Here is a 20,375-nt window from a genome sequence, read left to right as displayed (position 1 = left end):
CTAGACCGAAACGAAAGTACGATACGCGTGGCGTGAAAGGGACGCAAAGAGCAATAATTTTCACAAATTTTAAATTGGGAAACCCAGCAAGGTATTTACACTCTGGCACCTCACTGACGATCGTTAGTCTGATTGGGGGTTTTACGATAAAGATCTTTGCCCCTGGGGGTATGTACCGTCGACATCAGGCAGGCTAGAATGTGCCGAATGTGGAACCATTTTCCACAGTAGCTGCGAAAATCATCGGTGATGATAGCCGGGTTAACCAAGCAATAGCCATTCTTGGGGTAAACGTGACGATTTTATGAGTCTTAATTTTTTCTGAAGATTTCCAAAAGGCACAACCTTCCACACTTTCGGGATAAGGTTCTACATCAAACAAGCGTTGGTAACATCGCTGCAACACAATAGTGGTGCATCACAACTAGCACTCTGATGATGAAAACGTACGAAACGTGCCCAACAGCATTGGTCGACCCTACGCCGAAAGGAAGAACCTTGAAAGAGAGGGTAAGAGGGAGATGGAAAGTTAATTCTGTAGGCTTGAGTGATTTGCCGTTTAGTGCGGTTTTAAAGCTAATCGGGAAGCTGGTAGCGCATAATAGCTCCAAATTGGTCGTAAAAATAATAATATAATAGCTCAAACGAAAAGCCATTACGTTTTGTGCCTTCCAGTGTTAAGTTTGTGTATGCTATTTTAGTTGCTTTCATCGCATTTAAACTTAATTATATTTTTCAAATCGTTTTCAACGCAATGATGAGTTTACGTTCATGTGTGATTGTGTTTTTGAAGAGATGAATTGGATTTTTAGAAAAAATAAAAAAATAAGTTATTGGTCACTTGGTTTTTCGGGATCATCTCTTATGGTGCTACGTTTATGGTGGATTCAGTTTACCCGTAGTTGGATAGTCCTAGATCCTGAATAATTTATGAGGGGTATACTTTTCAAATGGAACAACTTCTTCTGAACTTATTTACAGGTTCTTCCTAAGAAGAACAAATTGTTTCAGCATTTTATCAGGTGAATTTTAAAGTTTCTAGTGCTTTAAATATGGATAAGGAGTTGGATGATCACCATGCTTATTAATCGCCAAATGTATTTTATAAAGGACATCTAGGCGATGGGTGCTGCCAGCCCTGAACTAGGTTGCCCTAACTAATAATCATATTTTCGTTGGTCCGCTTGAGGTTTCGACTCAATTAGTTAATTTCTTCAGAGTATTTTTTAGTAATAATAAAGATGTTTTTTCCGTTGCCACACTTAATATTATGCTTTCACTCTCATATAATGGATGGATTTCTGAGGGTCTGACGGTGGAAAACAGATAGCTGCATCGTTAGTGTATTATAATTGAAGTGCGGTGTAGTGGAAAGAACACATCTAATTATGAAATGTTTGTGATTAGCTAAGCTATGCGTAAGTACACAACTAGCAGATAAAATGCATGCTTCATTTTCTTTCCAGATTAAAGCGTGGTTAATTATTAGTTTGACCGGAAGTTATCTGCTAGTTATGGCTTACATTTTACTAATCTTATCATTTGAATTGGTATAGTGGCGTTAGCGTCGCTTATTTTCACACGGCGGAACCAGGCATCGAATTCCAGCCGGACCTTCGGACGCAAAATTGACTATAAAGTATAACTAAGTCAAGGAAAGTCATTGGAGGCTAAGACCCTGGAGAAGCCAATCTAAGGCTTGATGTCTTAGAGCCACAGAAGATGAAGATGAAAGTGGTTGAATTCGCAACTACCCTGGGCAATTTTTTTTAAATATACCTTGAGCGATAACACTATTTTTATAATTGCAAATAGCATTGGAACAGCGTGATTCAATATGCCGTCGGCATTTTCAAATTTTGAAATATGAAATGATGAATTTTTGTTATGAGTTGTTTTTCGATTAATTGTTGTGATTTGAATAAAAGTTATACCTTTTTTGGTCACTTTCATTCAGAACAAAACAAAAGGTTTTAATTGTTTTTTTTTCCACAAATTCAGCTACTTGTCAGTGCCAACCGATTGATAAACATAACCCTAGCATAGCAGTAGTCTGTAATTGCACCTTCAGGTGGTTGATCGCGCCGCGTAGACGGGTGCGAGACGTGATCAGGGGCAATAAAACGGTCACCGGAAGCGACGGACAGAAGTGTGGAGTAAAACCATAATTCATTCATTTTTACAACCGTCACTTAAAGCGCACGCTCCGTGTGGTGCGCGTTGCTTTTTTCCCTTTTTGCGCGATGACGAGGAAGGCGTCCTCGTGCTGCGTTTCTCCAGGGTGTGGAAGACAGTGAGGAAAGATCTACCAACACACTCGCACACCCCTGTCACACAAATGTATCGCTGTTGCTCGTATTTGTGTAAATATATAATATAGAGTTAGAGATCACGTTTGCCGTCGGCTTTTTGTAGCACATATGGTTGATGAAAACCTGGCTTCTAATTTGACTTCAGCCCGAGCAAAATTCTAAACTTATGCTAACTGAATCATCAAAACACTAGCCGTTTATCGATAGATGTAGCGAAATGAAAAAAAAAAACTACTGCACTACAAAATAGTTTCTCTTTCCATCGGGCTCAACGTCAACTGTACGAAGCGGGCAGCATATATTCCGGTAGCTTTACGATTGTTGTTCGTGTCACTTAAGGAGACAGTTTTGGAGCATCACGATGTAGGCGACTTTTAAGTATGGCCGAACAAACGAGAGAGGTGCCAAACGAATGCTAATCATGTTGGCTTCTCGTTCTTTCTACGGCGGCACGATTCCAATGTTTTGTTGCATTATTTACGTTTGTGTGTGTGTGTATGTGTGTGTTTTGACAGGAATTTTCTCCTATAGCTTGTGAAGGAGAAACACTTCAGGCTGCCAGAAGGGTGCTGCTAAGGGTGTGTTTGTGAAGCAAATGCACGAACCTCCCCTAAGCCCGTGCTGGTTCTTCGCAAAGGTAGGGGAAACCGACTTTGCAAGCCAGTGTTGGTTATATCGAGCACGGGGTGAGTTACACTCGGGTAACTCAGCATCCCTTACGAACACACATAACACAACCGTAACACCTTCCTCCGCCCCCGTGTTGCTCTCACTTCACCCACAACCACACATACAGGTGGTGGCAACGAACATCTTCTCCCCCAAAGATGGTCCAAGGGGCAAGTGTCACAGCCACCGTTCGTTGCCTCTCTCCACTCAACATCCCCTTTTTACCCCATACATCGCTTCATTTCCGATCGAACTGGTCAACCTGGTTATGCTGTCGGTGGGCACTAGGAAGGAGTGTTGCGGTTGAGGGGGAGGGAAGAACCACCACCAATGACTCCAAAATGCATCGTGCCACACCGAAGCACCATTCGGGGGTACATTTTCGCACAAACAACAAACCAACCAACGAACATTGTCCGGCAAACCGCGAGTTCAGTCGCTTTCGGACGCCGATCGGTTTTTGCATCCCTGCGCAACAAGAAAGTTTGGTCCCGGGATCCCCACCGGCTAATGGGTGTGCTGGACTGGGCAGAGGGTGGTCGCGCTGGTCGCCACGGGACGGACGGGGGCAGAGGTAACGCGTGGTGAGAGTCATAAAAAGAAACACATGATTTATGTCGTATCGTTCGTCGACTGTCTGATCAAGCACGACCACGGGACGGCCGGTTTTGGTGCGGTGAATGTGAGTTTGTGTTTGTGTGTGCTATTTTATTTTGGTTTTAAATGTGTGTGTGTGTGTGACTGTGTGTTTGTGTGAAATATAGAATATTTGCCGCATTCGTTTCGTGCCGAAACAGCAAGAAATAATCGATAGGTAAGAAATGCTCTTTCGTAAACTTATAGCTAGTCAATCAATAAATTCAAATCTTTTGCCCATGAGTTTACTATTGAAAAAAAAAAACTTGAAAATGAATCCACTTTAAAAGTAAGTTATCGACATACATCAGTGTTAAGGAGCGTTTTCTGCTCGAATCTTCTGCTGATGAGAACAGCAGCCAAAAATAATAATAAATGGCACGCGACAAATATCACGTTTAGCCGGCTTTAGTTGACGCACTTTGCCGGCTTTACTGAGCGTAGCAATGAATCCGTAGAATCACATGTTCCCGCCACACCCTCGCGTACAATGCGTAGCCTCACACCGCTGCTCCCGCATCCACCCTTTTTTGCAAACCATATGGTACGAGAATGGCTGTGTTTGTTGCGAGAAGCAACAGGAGCAGAAGAACACAGGGAAACACTACCCTACTCCCCTTACATAAATGTACCTTTCCACCAGTTTCTCGGGTGGTCGCATCCTATCGGCGAGTTTGTGGTTGTAAAAGTGTTTGATCTGTCTCGTTCAAACCAGTGCAGCAACAGAAACAACAACCAAAAAAAGTCGAATCATAAAATAGTACACCGGCAATACAAAACGAGCGCGAAACAAGTGGGAAGGTGTACGGAAAATAGAGAGCGTAAAACCCACCCCAACCACTGGCGGGAGTTCAAAAGAAGAGCAAATCGGGAGAGTAAAACCCCAAGTTAGCCGGATAAATGCCATGGAAAATGGATTAGGGCAGAGGATGAATGGCAAGTGAAGAAGGTCGTTGCAGTCACCGTCATCTCTACGCAGTTTGAAACGTAACTGGTGTGCGTAAGCCGACTCACACCACACACGCCGTCGGGTGGGGTCGGACGAGCGACGACGGTGCTTAGCGTAAAAACATTCCTTCTCTGGCCACAGACAGCCCCACAGCTGGCCCTGTTTTGCCCTCGGAAAATCTGGGAGGTAAAAAAACTGGATGGGGAGTTTGATCGGAACGCGTGGATTTATGTTTATGTTGTTTTTCCTCGTCTTTGCAAATCGTGGCTCATCGTGGCGTGTTTCGTTGGGATGTGGCTCGTGGTCGTGTGCGTGTGTTTGCAAAACCCTCGAAAGTATTTCGGTATTATTTCGTTCGGTCAATCACATCTCGTCTACTTGGAAGTGATAAGCATTAGTTTTGCTATCCGTATTCAGTTAATGTTCCAGAAGTTAAAATGTTTGAGGCAACCGGGTTTGAAGAAATGGTTTTAATCCCTCACCACCAGATGGCAGCACAAAGCATGAGGGAAAATGTTGTAACACAAACTCGGAAGTTGGTAGGAAAATTTGTTTGAGAATCACATTATCATGAAGTATTCATGAGTTGTGCCCATTGTTGTCCAATTTTGTGTATTGCTTTCGTCCTTCAATTATTTTACTACAAATGTGTATTTTGGTATCTTGTCAACATTTTGATGCTGCTACCAAAGGCAGTGAGTAGAAAGGCTGAGCACATGCAGAGTATTGAGAGCAGTTTTTATTCATACAATTGGTCATTATAAAAGTATCCGCAGGGCTCTAAAGAATTAAGGAATCAGATAATTCATTTCTGATGATAGCAAAGGCTGTGCCCATATTGCATTTCAAATGCAAAGTAAAGTAATTTATCGGTTGTTTTTGCCCCAACGTATTTTCAACCGTTGGCTCACAATAAGCATTTTTATCACAAAATTCACTTTAATATACTTTTTTTTTAGCTACTCCACGTAAGCAACGTTTATATTCATTTAGTTTTTATACCAAAGAAAGCTTAATTTCGATTTGAATGACAATTAATTAGCTTCAATACTGTGTCATCAAAAAGGAGAGGAATGGACGAGCGAAAAAATTGCGAATTTCAGAAGGATATGAATTTGATGGATGAATTTGGCCACTCATGGTTTGATTTTGAATTTTATGCATGGCACATCCTAATGAAACCCACCATGCCCAAGATAAGGCAATATAACAGGGAGGTTATGCTTTTTTCATTTATGTCCTATTAAAACGATTCAGCATCGTAATTATTCCCTTAACAATCGCTTTCTTGCACTTTATATTAGTGTATGGTAACTGGGCTGGGGTTGAATTGACATTTTATTTGTTTTTTTCTTCACTAGGCTTGATGATCGACGTCATTCGTTTTGGTAAGTGTCCAGTACTTTTAAATTCAAAGCAAAACAAATTTGGCATAGTTCTTGACAATCTGGCCAACTTGACAAGTTGATGTGCTCTTTCTATTGATTCCTTGGTCTGGTCGTAGTTGCGAAACTAAATCACCACAGTTGTTCTGTTTCCATAAATAATGAATTGCGGACGGATTGAACGAGGAATCGTGTAAAATATCACGATAAGAATGACGGATTACTGACTTGCCTCGCTTTCATCAGTGGCCACAATAGATCAACGCTCCGATTGAATGGAAAAGTTGACACACATGCAACGAATTTAGTATTCGTGCGGATCAACATCACCCGACTGGTACCAGGCACTGGAGCAATGGAAGAGCAACCGTTTAATCAATGGAACGTCACGTTTCGCAGGACATTACTGTCATCTATAAATCAGTGCATCACACACGGCTCTGTAATGCAGACGAGTTCCGGTGCAATTACGGTGTTATCTTCGCGCTTCCTTTCCACCTCGCGCGACTGCTCTGCTGCGTCTATGTCCGTCATATGTGAGAACTGAAATCACTGCATCTTTGTATGAGGAAGTTCTGGTCATATGGTACCAAGCGAGTTCAAAGGAAGATGGACGACGAAATGGGTGAAATGTTATCGGAAAATTTATGACGCAATCCGAAATTAGAGCTGCTAATCGTCATTATTTGCAAGTGACAAGTCAAATGGGACATGGCTTGTACGGTGCTGATGGTTGAATATTGCAAACAGAAATGCTCAATCGTTAAATAGATGCGTTGAAGCTTTATTGTAAATATTGAAAATAAATAATCTTCAGAGTGCAAGCGATAAATAAATTATAAACCCCATTGTAAAGAAATTCAATTGAGGTTTTCATAAAAAGATATTGATTGCAACAGAGTCGTTTGGGTTTATGACAAATAATTGATATTTTAGTGTCACTTCTCTCATGAAAAGTCTTTATGCCTCCAAAGACCGACCGTAAAAGTTTTATAGAAACAGTAAAACTTACATAAAACCTTCATCTGTGTCCGAAAAGATACTTTCGACCAGTAAAGGAATGTCAACGGGTTCAAATAAGCCACCGCAGAGGAGGCTTCCTTCGATCCAATGCTGTCGGCATCAATAAAAGTGCTAAGCTGAAGCAGGTCTATAAATTTGCTTATCAACGCTTCAATTCGATCCGCATTCGAACAACGATGTCGTTTGAATGAAGCCGCGCTGTTCCCATTAGTGTGGAACAGTTGTACTAGGTGAAAAGATTGATGGCGTCCGAACAGATCTGGGGGAAAAGAAGATCACCCGAATCATTTGGAACCGTTTTGATGGAACTCTCATCCGCTGGCTTATAATTTACATTAGTGAGCGACTGAGGTATGAAATGGAAACGATTTTGCCGCAACCGATCCGTGATCTGGTGTGTCGATCGTGTTGTTTTAATCAGCTTCGGTGCTCTAATATCCTGTCTCGGAACAGCCAATATTCAGCCCATAAAATCTCGCTGCCTCACTATTCGATCATCGTCGGTTCCATTGGCAGTATGGGAATCGAGAGAGGTATTGAGAACGACACCGATTCAATAACAATAAATCCACCGACAGACGCATCCTCTCTCCTCGTGTGGAACTGTTGGAAAGCTGCGGGTAACAGGTAGATTGGATGGACGAGAAACAGGGATAAGACGGGCTCTTAATTTGTGAGCATGGTTCGATCGAGCCCATCAGAAACTCATCTACTGATCATTGTCGGTCCTGGTCAGCGATGGTTCACCTGGCCCAATGCATGGTTCGAGCCAATGGGCGATGAATGGCATGTGGCGATGGAGCCTTGGGATCGTTAACTTGGTTCGCCTCCCCTTTGGAAATGGAAAAGATGGCAGTGTGGGTCAATGAAATGTTGATTAACATTAATATCCACCATGGCTGCCGTGTAGCGTAGCACGCAGTCTGGTGTTTGTCGATACTGCCTTGGCACGGTGAGCGGCGAGAGATTGGATGATCGGGTGGTAAGCGACATAATTTGTGGGCTTAAGAATCGTCATTTTTATCATGTTGTCGGTGCTTTTGTGATGTACAAGCATCTGGAAGAAGATAATATAAGAGAACCTGGGAAGTCAAAACTGATTCTGTTCCTCACAAAAGGAGGACAGTCGACAGAGAAAAGATGACCTTGGATGAGATGAGTTTGGAAATTGTGATGAATTTTCTCTGAGCTTTTTTTCTGAAGCAAATTATATTCAATGTTTGGGAGTGCATACAGTTCTGTAATGTGGGGAGCATTCATCAGTGCAGTGCTGGTGATTACGCCTCCCAAACTGATTCTTCTTCGATGCATCTTTTCCTTCAATAACATCCGATTGTAGACATCCTTTGACATTCGAACGAGGAGATATTGGAGCGCCTTCAGCTGCTGGTTCATGTCTTGGATGTCCACCCAATCCTGATCCGTGTTGTGGTAAAACTCACCATGCAACAGAAAACATCTTGTTTCCGCTTTCCTCCTCGTGATAGTTGCACTTTCTGCCCAAAGATTGAAGAGCCGAAATCGGTCGTTACGGATGGAAAACGTATTAAGGACGATCGAATTAAGAGCTTTTTGCTTTGATGAGGATAAGATTTGTTGCTGCAGCATTTGCTTTGATGAAGCTTAGCACTCCTGTGGCAAATAATGTGTGTCTCTTCGGGTACAACCACCCAGAAGGAGGGCTGACAAATGCCTCTCTCGTGTTAGAGTGCATCGGTTGTTTTAAGGAGATGGACGTTAGTTTTGCAGAATTAGGACAAAGATAAGTGATTGTGTGTGTGTGTGTGTGTGTGAACGTATGTTAACAGGAGGAGCAGGCCTGGGAGGGACGAGCTGCTTGTGCTGTAGGTGGTCAAATTTTTGAGCAGATGAAGAGCATATTTCTGGAGTGCCGATTCAATCCTTTGAGCTCAGTGATGTGTTGTCGTAGATGGACGATGCTGTCTCATGCTGACCTGCTAGGATTGTGGGCCGTTCTGTGTTGTTCTTCCGATTGTTGTGATTATTTGGAGAGTTTATCTTATGCAGATTCGAAATGCAAATCAGCAATGAGAGATTATCCTTTAAGGAGAGGATAAAAATCATATGATTGAATGACTTCTAAAGTTTCAGATAATACGATTTGTGTGTTGCGAATTTTGATAACACGAAAAGGCTGTTCGGACAGTAATATGGTTTTGTGGGTTGTCCAAAACGTAAATGAAACGTAAATGAACACAAACAATTTTTAAATGCATTTAATTCCTAACTTACTGTTTACATCATCACTTACAAAAAGATATTTTAAATAACAATTGAGGTTATATAAAAGATAAGACGGCATCCCTCATAACCGGTTGGATAATGCTGAAAAAACAAAACCCTACACATATGGTTCAAAGATCTATCAAAAAGCTTCAAAGTCAGTGGGTGACATGTCAAACAGTGTAAGAAACGGATATTGGAAAACCCAACGCGTGCTATCAAACAATGTAACATTCTGGTCCTGTGCTGGTGGAAGGATAAACAAAAGGAAGCTCTTACTTCAAACCACAATGCGAGCAGAGACTCAGCGAGCTGCCTTACCCACGAGATCCACGCTGATGGATCCATCGATTCATGTAGAATGAGAAGGATTTTGATTTATGTCAGCAATCAGATTGGAATAATACATCACGAAAATGTGTTTGTTTGAAAAATCAATTCTTCATCTTCCATCAAGGACGTATTGACGGTGGATTTTTCTTAAAAGTTTTTTTTTCTCTGAGCATCGATATTTTTTCTGTGTAAGCGATAAAGGAACTAAACAAAATTATTCTGGAATGAAGAGTTTCATTACAAAACTGTGCAATTCCATCATAATTTTTTCATAGCTTACGTAAGTTAGTGCAGTAGATTTATGAGATTGATTAACCCATTACACCCTGGGCATTCTTCCAATTGCCTAACGCCGTTGGTTTCAGGTGAAATCCAGTAAATGTTTGGAACGATTTCACCATATTCAGTTCTTGTAGACACAACTGCTATGACAGTACAGTGTCATCAGTCTCTATCTTGACCTTGTGTGAGGACGGTTTACTGGAATTATGAAAATATCAGGGAGCAGAAGAACGCCGAAACATCAAACGTTTTATTTTATTATTTCCGGATTAAAATGTCAGCAGGATAAGGCCCGAAGCGTGATTGCTGGAACTGACGTAACAGCAGACGATGCCGGTGGTACAGGTGACCGTACTGTAGTCACGCAGAGCATGCCGATGTGATGTACTCAGTTGAGACAAGAGGAGAGAGATTTCCCCCAATCATAAAACTAGTAGTTCTTCAAAGACCGACAAGAAAAGGACAACAGTAGTGTATTGATTTGGCAGGAACCAGAAGATGCGATGAGATTAGATGGGCATATGAAATAAAGTAATGAAGGAAGCGATGAAGGATACTCAACAGAGTATTAAACATGATGTTAGAACATGTTTGCCAACGACAAGATGGTTGGATTATCAACCATTTGAAATGATTGAGGTATCGTTTGTCTACTATGATAATGAGGAATATCGCTATGAATAATTGTAAAACCTTTTAAAAACTCCACTCAACCTTCAAAACTCCATCAATGGTTGCACAAGTGATGGATCATCTCGCGTATTATTTTGCAACATGTTTCCAGGTGCTGCAAGTGTGAAAAGTTGTTCTGACCTGCACCTGCATCTTGCCGACTCCGAAGTAGTTCTTCCGATTCATTCCATCGTACGATCAGTGAACCACTGTCATCTGTCAATCAGAGCTGTTTTAATGATTAACTCTCGGTTCAATCCCTGGGATACGGTCAATAAGCCAGGAATGTTATTCACGCTCTGGACAACAGCCAGTCTTCATGGAACAAAATGCATCCCCTCGCCTTCAGAGCCTCTCGGACGTATTGCAAGGCTGTCAAAATGCAATGTACTATTGATGCACGAAATCAATGATTCCAAAGTCGAGCGAGGTCGATGCGTGCAGTTTTCAGAGCGCGGAAGCCCAATCCATTTGTAACCACAATTTGCGTTTTATTGCGTCGTGCTCCTTCCCGGCGACTGTGATCCAAGCAAAAGTCGCTAGTCGTTAAGGGGCGTGCGACCGACTTCCACCGTCGTGAGCAGAGCCTTGGTCGAGCAACAGGTTGATTTTCGCGAGTTTCGCTTTCTACGGTTGAGACTGTTCGCATGAGGGAATAGAGAGCCGGCTCGAATGTCCTGTTGACGCGAGAAAACTCCGCTGTGCGTGCGTGGGTGCATGCGTGTCTGTGTCTGGATGGCTTCAAAACTGTTTACCATATTTTGAATGAATTATTTATGATGGATCCTGGGCTAACAGTCTATTGGGGAATTTTTCAACGCATTGTCGGGGAGAAGTATGATATACGGGCAAGGATTGAAGACGGGCACTGCTTCCGGTAACACATGTGTTGCAAATTACTCACTAAATTGTGGCACGTGACCGTGTGCGTGATTGTGCGTCAGGTCAAGTAACGTTGTGGAAGTTTAACGGAATCATTGTAACGATTGTTGTGGTTTAAATCATTGTTGTTTGAAAAGTCAACGGATTATTCAAACGTTTTTAACGATTAGTCAAACGTAGAAATACGGTTTGTTAGAAATATCATAAAACTTATCATGCACGGATATTTGAAGGATCTTTTTACGATTTGGCTAAAAATAGTTTCAAATTATTAAATTCTCATATTTATGGTCATGCCTACTAGTTGTATTGAGTGAGTGGATCATGCCTTTTGAAGGCTACTGTTCTATAGCTCTTGTGAAGTTCATAATTTGAATAATCTCACTACCGCAAAGGATAAAAAATGCAAAGAGAGCGGTGCTTGAGTAACCATGAGATGAACTGTGGCATGAAATTGTCACTTGCTGATGGTGCAATTTTACACCTACTCAAGAATGCTGATGATGATGTTTTCTGTTCTGAGTGAGTAGCTGAACTGATGACAAACGAATCAATAGCAAAGGACCTTCCGACAGATTAGAATATGCGACATGCTACGGTCGATCCCGTATTGCACGAAAGACCATTGTAGTGATTAAGAAGGTGTTCCAGCAGACTAAACGAAATGTATGACAACGGGCGAAAGCTAGCTTCACATAGAATATGGAAAATTAGGTGACAGTCAGTCAAACCGATGCCCTCGTTTATACATTTCATCCCATGGTTCAACGGTGACTTCAGTATAGTTCGTCTCATTTTTGCACTGTGCTCAATATCGAACTGTCAGTCACACTCAATCTAAGGATGATTGAAATGTTTTCCTTTTATGGCTAAGTAAAACTTCCATCCGGTGCTTCCTTCGCTAAGACGGGGGGATGGAGCTGTCGTTAAAATGGGCGCAAGCACGTAATGGAAGATGCACGCTGTCGTCTCACGAGAGCGAAATCATGGTGTGTAAATATATGAGTAGTTTGGCTTGATAGAGATAACTCCACGTTTGAGACCTGCTTCCGGCTGAGAGGCGTGGATGGATGGATTGTGATGCGGTATGTTTCTCAAGACTGAAGAACTGTCTGCAGCAGACATCATCTTCCATCGCCACGTTTAATATCGTCTTGAGGGATGATTGAAGAATCGAAATGAAATAAGGTGACACGGTGTTATCACCGTTGATACAGAAACATTAAAGTGTTTCATGCAGATTAATCAGCTTTAGTTGTGAGCCGTTTCTCTTCTAGTTTGTAAAGTAAGAATAGAAGAAAATAGGGAAAGCTAAGAAATGATTATTTGTAATTTCAAAGCCCTGTACTCCACCGTACGAACACCAAGGATTATGCTTTACTTTTTAACTAGAGATGACCTTCTCGCGAGCCTCCAACGAACAACTGCGATATCGCTGATACAGAGCAGCGGTACCTGGTGACAACTTTAGCAACATCAAACCAGTTGACGCGTTCACTGGCATGGGCTTTGATTGACAAGCAGTTTTGCATCAGGTCGATTTGAAGCGAACGGAGCACATGATGCATCGCCCAGGAAAACGTGTACCGAGGTGGACAGTTAATCCGTCATCATTGATCTTGTTTCGAATTGCTTGACGTTTTCCTTCGTTCCCGTTCCATTTCTTCCGTTTCATCATCCAGAGTTGGGGCCACATCGTGCGCTTCATTTCATTGATGTCACATCAACTGGCGACTTGTAACGTTGGGAGAAACTGGACTTCCACGGTGCACACAAATTGCAGTATTCAGCCGTATGTAATCGAAAAACTTCATTCACTGCTAACACTTCCACCACGGCACCAGCACCACATTCTGGCTCGAGCGGTAAAATAGCATTAAAATGTCAAACGTGTGATGATTTGTTTGATTGATAAGGGTTCTCCACACTTTCCGCTAGCACAGGAGAAGGGCAGCGCGTTTTTATTTGCGTGTGTAGCGCGTTATTTTTTGCTTAACTGTCCATTTGCTTGCTCAGCCGCGCTCGAATCCCGACCAATCTCGTCCATCAACGTCAGCACTTGAGCTGTCTCGTTGATTTCGCTGTCGATCGAGTTGCATGCAAATGCTGAACCATTTGCCACCTCGTTTTGCAGTCGGGTGTGCTGGAGCCGGACCGTGCTGAGGTGGGTGTCGGATAGCTTTCTCGGCGTGCTCGTACGGGTGACATGGCATCCGGTCGGACGGGAAGGAAGATCAGATCGATCAAAAGGTAAATGGCACGCGCTGGGATGGGCTGCGATGGACCGAGGGTGGAAATGAATTCGTCGTGTGTGTCAGAAGACATCAAAAAGTTGTTTTTGTCCGTTGCCCTCGGCTTGACCGATAGGAGAATTGGCTGGATCCATCAATTTATGGATGTTATTCATTTATTTTTTTGCGATGATAAAAATGAACACACGAACCAGAGCTCGGCACACATGTTAATAAACATTATACTGGCAAACAACTTCCAAAAAGGAACCTTTACGGAGACTTCTTTGCATAAGGCACAAGTTTTGTGAAGAGCGTACGACAACTGTTACTTGCCACTATTCTTGAAATAGTTGAACTTTACTTTTTGAAATTAAATAGTTTGAAAATTCTGTTGTTTTCCTTCTGATTTTCATTCCCGTTGCACTTCTCTATAGGTGAATGGCCCTGATAACAGTCGAATGTTCGAGCGCACGTTTATAATTATTTAATCAAACAGATTTATATCCTTCGATTCGAACGGCGATGTGTTTTATTTGTGCTCCGATGAGTTTAATGTACATGGAGTTTGCCTTGTAGCGCTGCATTGTCCAAATACAGCCCATCTCGGATGGGTTCCAACGATGTTATGAGAGAACGGATTTACGGATACAGAACACAAACGGAGCACCGAACACTGCACCAGTGATGGGTGAATGTTGTTTTATTATCCAATTTTAAGAAGCGGGCAGGATGGGACGGACCTGGTCGGCGCTTGCGGGAGGAGTTGCGTGCGTAAATTTATAACCAATCTGTACATCAACCGGACCTCTGATTGATGCATTATAATAATTATTTGCAATTCTGATGGTCAGTCGGTTGCGCGAGAATGAGTGGCATCCGCATTTGTACGCATTTCCACTAACTGATGTTGTCACGGATGTGACGGTGGGTTGGAGCCGTTGCACTTGCACTTGCACTCGCCTGTAACCGGATTCCGCTGGAAGTAAATGCGTTCATCCTGATCGATTTGCCCCTCGTCTCCGGTCCCATTTGATAGCGACCGACCGGTTTATGATTGTATCTCAGTGCTGGTGGCACCGAAACCTGCTGAAACGATGTGCGATTAGTTCAATTGATGCCAAAATAACAAACCAGCGATCCCCGGCAAATAATCACAAACGAGTGGATTAAATGGCCTTCGCGGTGACACGTTCACTATATCACTGCGGAATATGATAGCACCGTCGGCCAACTTGCCGTCAGTCAGCTCCAGCAGGGTGTGACATTGCATCTTCCATCCAGTGTGATGCAGGCGTGAATGCAGCAAACGTCAAACGATTTCATGAAAGAATGATGCATATGACAGTGATTATTACGTATTTATGATAACAATAATGGTTGCGATTGTTCATCGATAGCATAAATCTCGGCTCAGTACGGGAAGGTTATTTGGAGCAACCATATAGCCTCAGACGAGAAACTCTCTGCAATGGAGAGGGATAGGCAGTGCCAGTCGGTGGGATGGCTGGGACCTGCGTAAAGGACGGTGAGTCAATTTGATAAAGAGGAAATCGACCACCGGCATGCGGGATGGCATACGGCCGATGTGGAAGGTGCAGTAGCAATGCAGTCGGCACCGAACCATTGCGACCGGTGCGTGCACTGATAAGAGTGATAGCCGTAAACAATTCGACTGATGAACTTATCCGGATGATCATTGTCAATGTGAAGCGAAGATCAAAAGGATTAAAGAGTCTTAGACGATGGCCCAGCGAGGGATGCAGATGTCAGTGCCTACCGACGCAGGGTAGGTTTGTTGGCATGACCCAATCATATGGAGATTAGCCGCCCTGGAGATGCCTCATGAACGTACACAGTCAACCACACATGTGTACAGAGATGAGTTCTAAGGTCAAGCTACACGGCATGCTGCCAATGTGACTGCAGCTTGCACTGCTGCATAATAATTCAAAATATGGACATCTGGACGGATTGGATTTGATTTATATTGAATTCGAGAAAATTAAACGAGATTTCACCCATTGAAGGCAGCTTGGCTCAAGCGGATGTCCTTCAGCTGACGATGCGAACAAACCCAAACGCAAACTCCTGTTGGCCCAAAACCTCTGGCTTGGGAACAATCGGAGCAGCAAACCGAGCGCCCAACGATAGTTATTATAATTTATGTATAGAAATTGTTCCGACGTTGGAGAAATTCCTAATCACTCACATCAGCCGGTGCCAGGTCCGGTCGGCCAGCTCGTCGAAGCTGGTTCGTTTGGGCTTTACGGTAGCGGTAAGCAATATTTATTGACAGTCGAATAGTACCACCCAAATGCATGTGGTGAACTGCGTGGATGTCGTTGCCTTCATGCTGCTTCCAGCAAGGTGCATTGCAGTTTCCAGTCTCGGCTGGAGTTTCCGATGAGACTAGCTGGCTCCGGTGCTGGATCCATGTACGTTTGTAAATTATTATATGTATGTAGAGATAATGGCAAATCAGGGCGATTAGAGCCGTGGAAGTGCCGCTTGCACATCAGTAGGTGCGTTTTACCACATAATCAAATTGCTGCACTTCATGGATTGCATTTTACTGATGCATTTCAGTTCATCCTCTTCGTCAGACTCGTCTCTGCAGGACAGGTGTATCGTGGGAGCAAACCTGTTTTCATACACTGTCACATGAAGAATACTGTAAATGTGATTGTTTTATGTTGAGTTTTCTGCATTGTCCGTTTCGCTATCTTTAGATTTTCCTCAAATAAGCAGTGAAACCCTTCGACTAATTTCGCCGCAGAGTATGACAAGCGGACAAATTGATATGTTTTATTTGGCGTTTTCTGAACTCCTGTCCGGTCACGAGCCAAGCATGAAGAATATTTCATCTGATCGGTAAGAATAGTGTAGAACCAGAACTTAAGAAACATGCTCTGTCATTCTCGTTCATTTCTGTTGGCATCAAACCGGACCAGCACCGCGCTGGATGGATGATGGGTATGCGATTCGTCCATCTCCATCCGTCCGACGGATCAATCCATCGAAGAAGAACGGTTCGTCCGGTGCCAGACCGGCAGACAATTTTTGTTCCAACCGTTACCACTGCCCTTCTCCACCGACGTCCACCAGCACGACTCCGACTCCATGTCTATTCGGTTCAAGAATTGATTGATTCGTTTTGTCAAGTTCGATAGTTTCTAACGGTGCGCATCACATCATGCGCTGGGAGAAGGTGGATCCTCCTGGAGCAGCTCGGATGATGATTTCTGACGCGGAAAAGTATTTTGTGACTGGAGTGATAAGGATTTGGCGATTCGTGCGCTATGTGTCAGTTGTGTTTGAAGAAGAGGTGACGGGATGCTTGCCAGCATATCCGTCCCGCTGCTCCGTCCGAGCCGGTTGTTATTGGATCGATATGAAGCGTAGTTGATTATGATTGTGATGAAGATAGAGAGCCATTCGTCGATTCGAAGGCACCTCTCCAACGGAATCGAAGTCGACGGTAAAGAGGCCTCTCCATCAAACATCAATCCGCTCGCTCGGGTCAAGGGTTTTCGAAGACGAATTCGCCCCAACCATGGACCAGGCTAGCGGGATGCGGGGTCGGTCAGTGACGGAGTTTCCATCATCATTACCATCATTATCGTCATCATCATCTCCGCCGGTATCGTAAGTAGAACAGTGCTGTTATTCTTTTCATCAGTCGGTAAGGATCAACCGACTGGACAGCTGTGTGATCGGACTGAGTGATAGAAAACATCAAAAAACCAAGGCGAGAAGCAACCCGGCGGGTGAGGTATCTTTTCAGTTTCTGATGCTGCTAATCCTATCGTAGGTTCTAGCTTCGTGCGGTCAGTGCTTGCCTTCTTGTGAGATCTTTTTCGTGGTAGTGAGACTTTTGGGGCGGTTTGGATGTTTCACCCATTGTCTTGTTGTGTTGCACATAAAAGAATGATGTTTTATTAATTGATCTGTCAATTCGTGAATGATTTATTGACGCAGCCTCAAGCGGTGCATAATAAAATAATTTAAACTTTCATTGACAATTAAGAATGAATGAACAGTTTCATTATATTATACAATTTTGGAACTGAACCTTGATTAAAAAAATAAAAATTCGGAAGATTGTGTGAAAAATATAGTTGAATATGGTACTTAATACACTTGTTATTATTTGAACTGTTTCCTTGAGCTATTTATGTCATTTGATCAAATTGTTTGTTAACATATTAATTGAAAATGTGAGGTTTTTGCTTAAAGTTAAGCTTTAAACATTGTATTTCCCCGATTTTTGTAATCTTGATTGGCTTCTGCTTATAGACACTGACAAAGATACTCATCAACACATCACATCACATTTTGCAGCAGTGAATGCTTCTGACGGATGGCACGTGAAAATTGGTTCAACGCAACACAAATCGGCACAACAGAACCAGAACAGAAGTGTGGGTTGGTATGTGTCTTGGATGATGAAATGATTGATTTGATTTATTGCAAACACATGGAACGGAAGATTCATCACATTGTAGCCAACACTGGTCGTATGTTGGTAGAGGTGCATGTGTTCGTTACGTGACGAAGAAAGGTTGTTTCTTTTCCGTGTGCATCTTCCGTTACTGTCGCGTCAGAGGAGTCTTGTGTGGGATGCCGGGTGTGAAAACCCACCAGAAATACCAACTGCGCGTGATGGGGAATAGGTTTTGAGGAAGAAATCTAACTGAGACGACCGACCAAAGCAGCGCATTTGCAGCATGCACCACTGTTCATTGAACTTACCATGTTGGGAGAGAATCGTCAATCGCGAATAGACTGACATTTAGCACCTTAAGACGTTGAGAAGAGTGATGAATGTATGAATGAAGAGCAATGCAACAAGCTGGAGAACCACTGAGATGTTAGTTATGAACAAGTGCTGTATCTGAGGTTAAAGCAAGCATAATGCAATGCTCCATCCACATAACACCAGAGTTCCACATTTTCATACAGTAGAAAGCAAAGCAGCTAGCCACTTACCAATGTATAAAAAATTATTAGTAGACTACTGAAAGAAGTTTGAAAGCTTCCCTTTTTCTGCTCAAAAACTGAAACTGTTCATGGTATGTATTGCATGTCCATGGGCCATGAGTTTGATGTTGATATTTAGATTTCGCTTTGGTTTTCGCTCGTGAAATTTGTTTCGTTTAGGAAACGAACTTCTATATGCTTAGTTTTACAAAAGATCGTTGTTTTGAGAGGCGGGATCACTGATTGGAATGTTTACTCTTGGCTATTAGTCCACGATGCTCGTGCTACTGCACGCAAATCGATTCTTCGCACATCATAAAATACAAAATGTCTATCATTGCCTCCAGCCTCACCTCTTGCCTTTCTTTCGCATTTCATCAATCCCGCAACTAGTGACCACCAGCCATCCATGAAAAAACGGAATGTATCAGTTTAAATCGCAAACAGGGTGGCAAATGGAAAAATAAATTACTTACGATTTACGATTCACACTGACATATTGTCATTTGGTACTGTTGTCATCGGTGACATTATTTCGCTCGTTGCATTCGTTCTCGTCCCTGTTTTCCCGCTTTATTCCCTTCACCTTGCATGTGAGTTCTAAAAATAATCAGCCACCCGATCATTTGAACGAATAAGTTGCACTGTGAAATGGTAATGTTTAATCTCACACCTCGTATGTATCAAATTTGCGGGATGACTGTCAGGTTCTGGAATTGCATGCTGCCTGTATCTATTCGATTGAAAATAGTGACGCAGTTCAGTAGACATCTCGCGTGTTTACGATGAATTGTTCACGATGACATCTATCAAGGGAAGGTTTTGGGACTCGAACTTGGAAGTTTATTATTACATTCGAGTTGATTGGTGTATTGTATAAACATAATAAGCAAAAGGACATGAAAAATTTCATTAATGATTCATTGCTTTCTTACTTCGAGTGATCGTCGTGATCCTAACATTTTTCAATCTAATCTATTCATTGATCGAGAAAATTACGTGGTATATCTGAAAAACATTTTCCATTTATTTGCAATGCTTTGCTTTGACTACAGAAGTAACTCTACGTTTATTTTCAAACCAATTGTAAAATGATCTCGCCGCAACGAAAGACTCTCGCCTGCATCGATCAAAATTCCGAAAGAGATGAAAGTATTTCGTTGTGCGACAGTAGGCACGATCCAGTAGGAGTGGCAGAAACAGCATAGTGTTGTGGTTGTCCCCAAGATTAATTTACCATCTCCGACAGGCGACAACCAAAACGCAATACGCAATTAGCGAATTTTACAAATACCTATCTTCTGCCTCGCATGCCGCTCAAAGATGAGACAGAGACACATCGTTCATCTAAGCGTGAACCTAGCGCATCATAAGCGTGCGTTGGAGCCATGCATCACAGCCTTGAGTGTCAGATGGTGTCAGGAAAGCATTCTCACTTTGATCCTGTAGTCTCGTGTCGTTTGGACTTTTGCTAACTTCTTGAGGCGTCTTTGAGGAAGTACCGCTATGTTGTAAAAACGCCAACCTTCTAAGGTTGTACCTGCCAGATCTGATTCTCTTAACAATTTAATATGTAAAAGTGTGATATTTCAAACATTTTACTGATGACTTCCTGGAACAACTTCTTCTCCTTGGATCAACAAACAGCGTGGTCATGTTGCCCATGCAATGGCTAACAAGAGGAAATAAGACCACATAGATAGAACGCCTGGTCTAACTACGAGTCCGGATGGGATTGGAACACTTGTCCTGCCGTGTGAAGGTGGTTGTCTCT

At 42.7% G+C, this 20,375-nt stretch overlaps 1 protein-coding gene across 1 annotated transcript in view; it reads left to right on the top strand.

Annotated features, from left to right (window-relative positions):
- The first annotated feature begins 3,429 nt into the window (after positions 1-3,429).
- LOC118509321 (protein tiptop) overlaps positions 3,430-20,375 on the top strand; it is a 155,768-nt gene continuing 138,822 nt past the window's right edge. Inside the window, exons 1-2 of the mRNA XM_036049784.1 lie at positions 3,430-3,795; positions 5,928-5,954. The gene's annotated coding sequence lies outside the window, so the exon portion shown is untranslated. The remainder of the gene's footprint in view (positions 3,796-5,927; positions 5,955-20,375) is intronic.

This window comes from Anopheles stephensi, chromosome 3, assembly GCF_013141755.1.
Source record: "Anopheles stephensi strain Indian chromosome 3, UCI_ANSTEP_V1.0, whole genome shotgun sequence".
Taxonomy (NCBI): Eukaryota; Metazoa; Arthropoda; class Insecta; order Diptera; family Culicidae; genus Anopheles; species Anopheles stephensi.
This window is presented reverse-complemented; position numbering and strand designations above follow the sequence as displayed.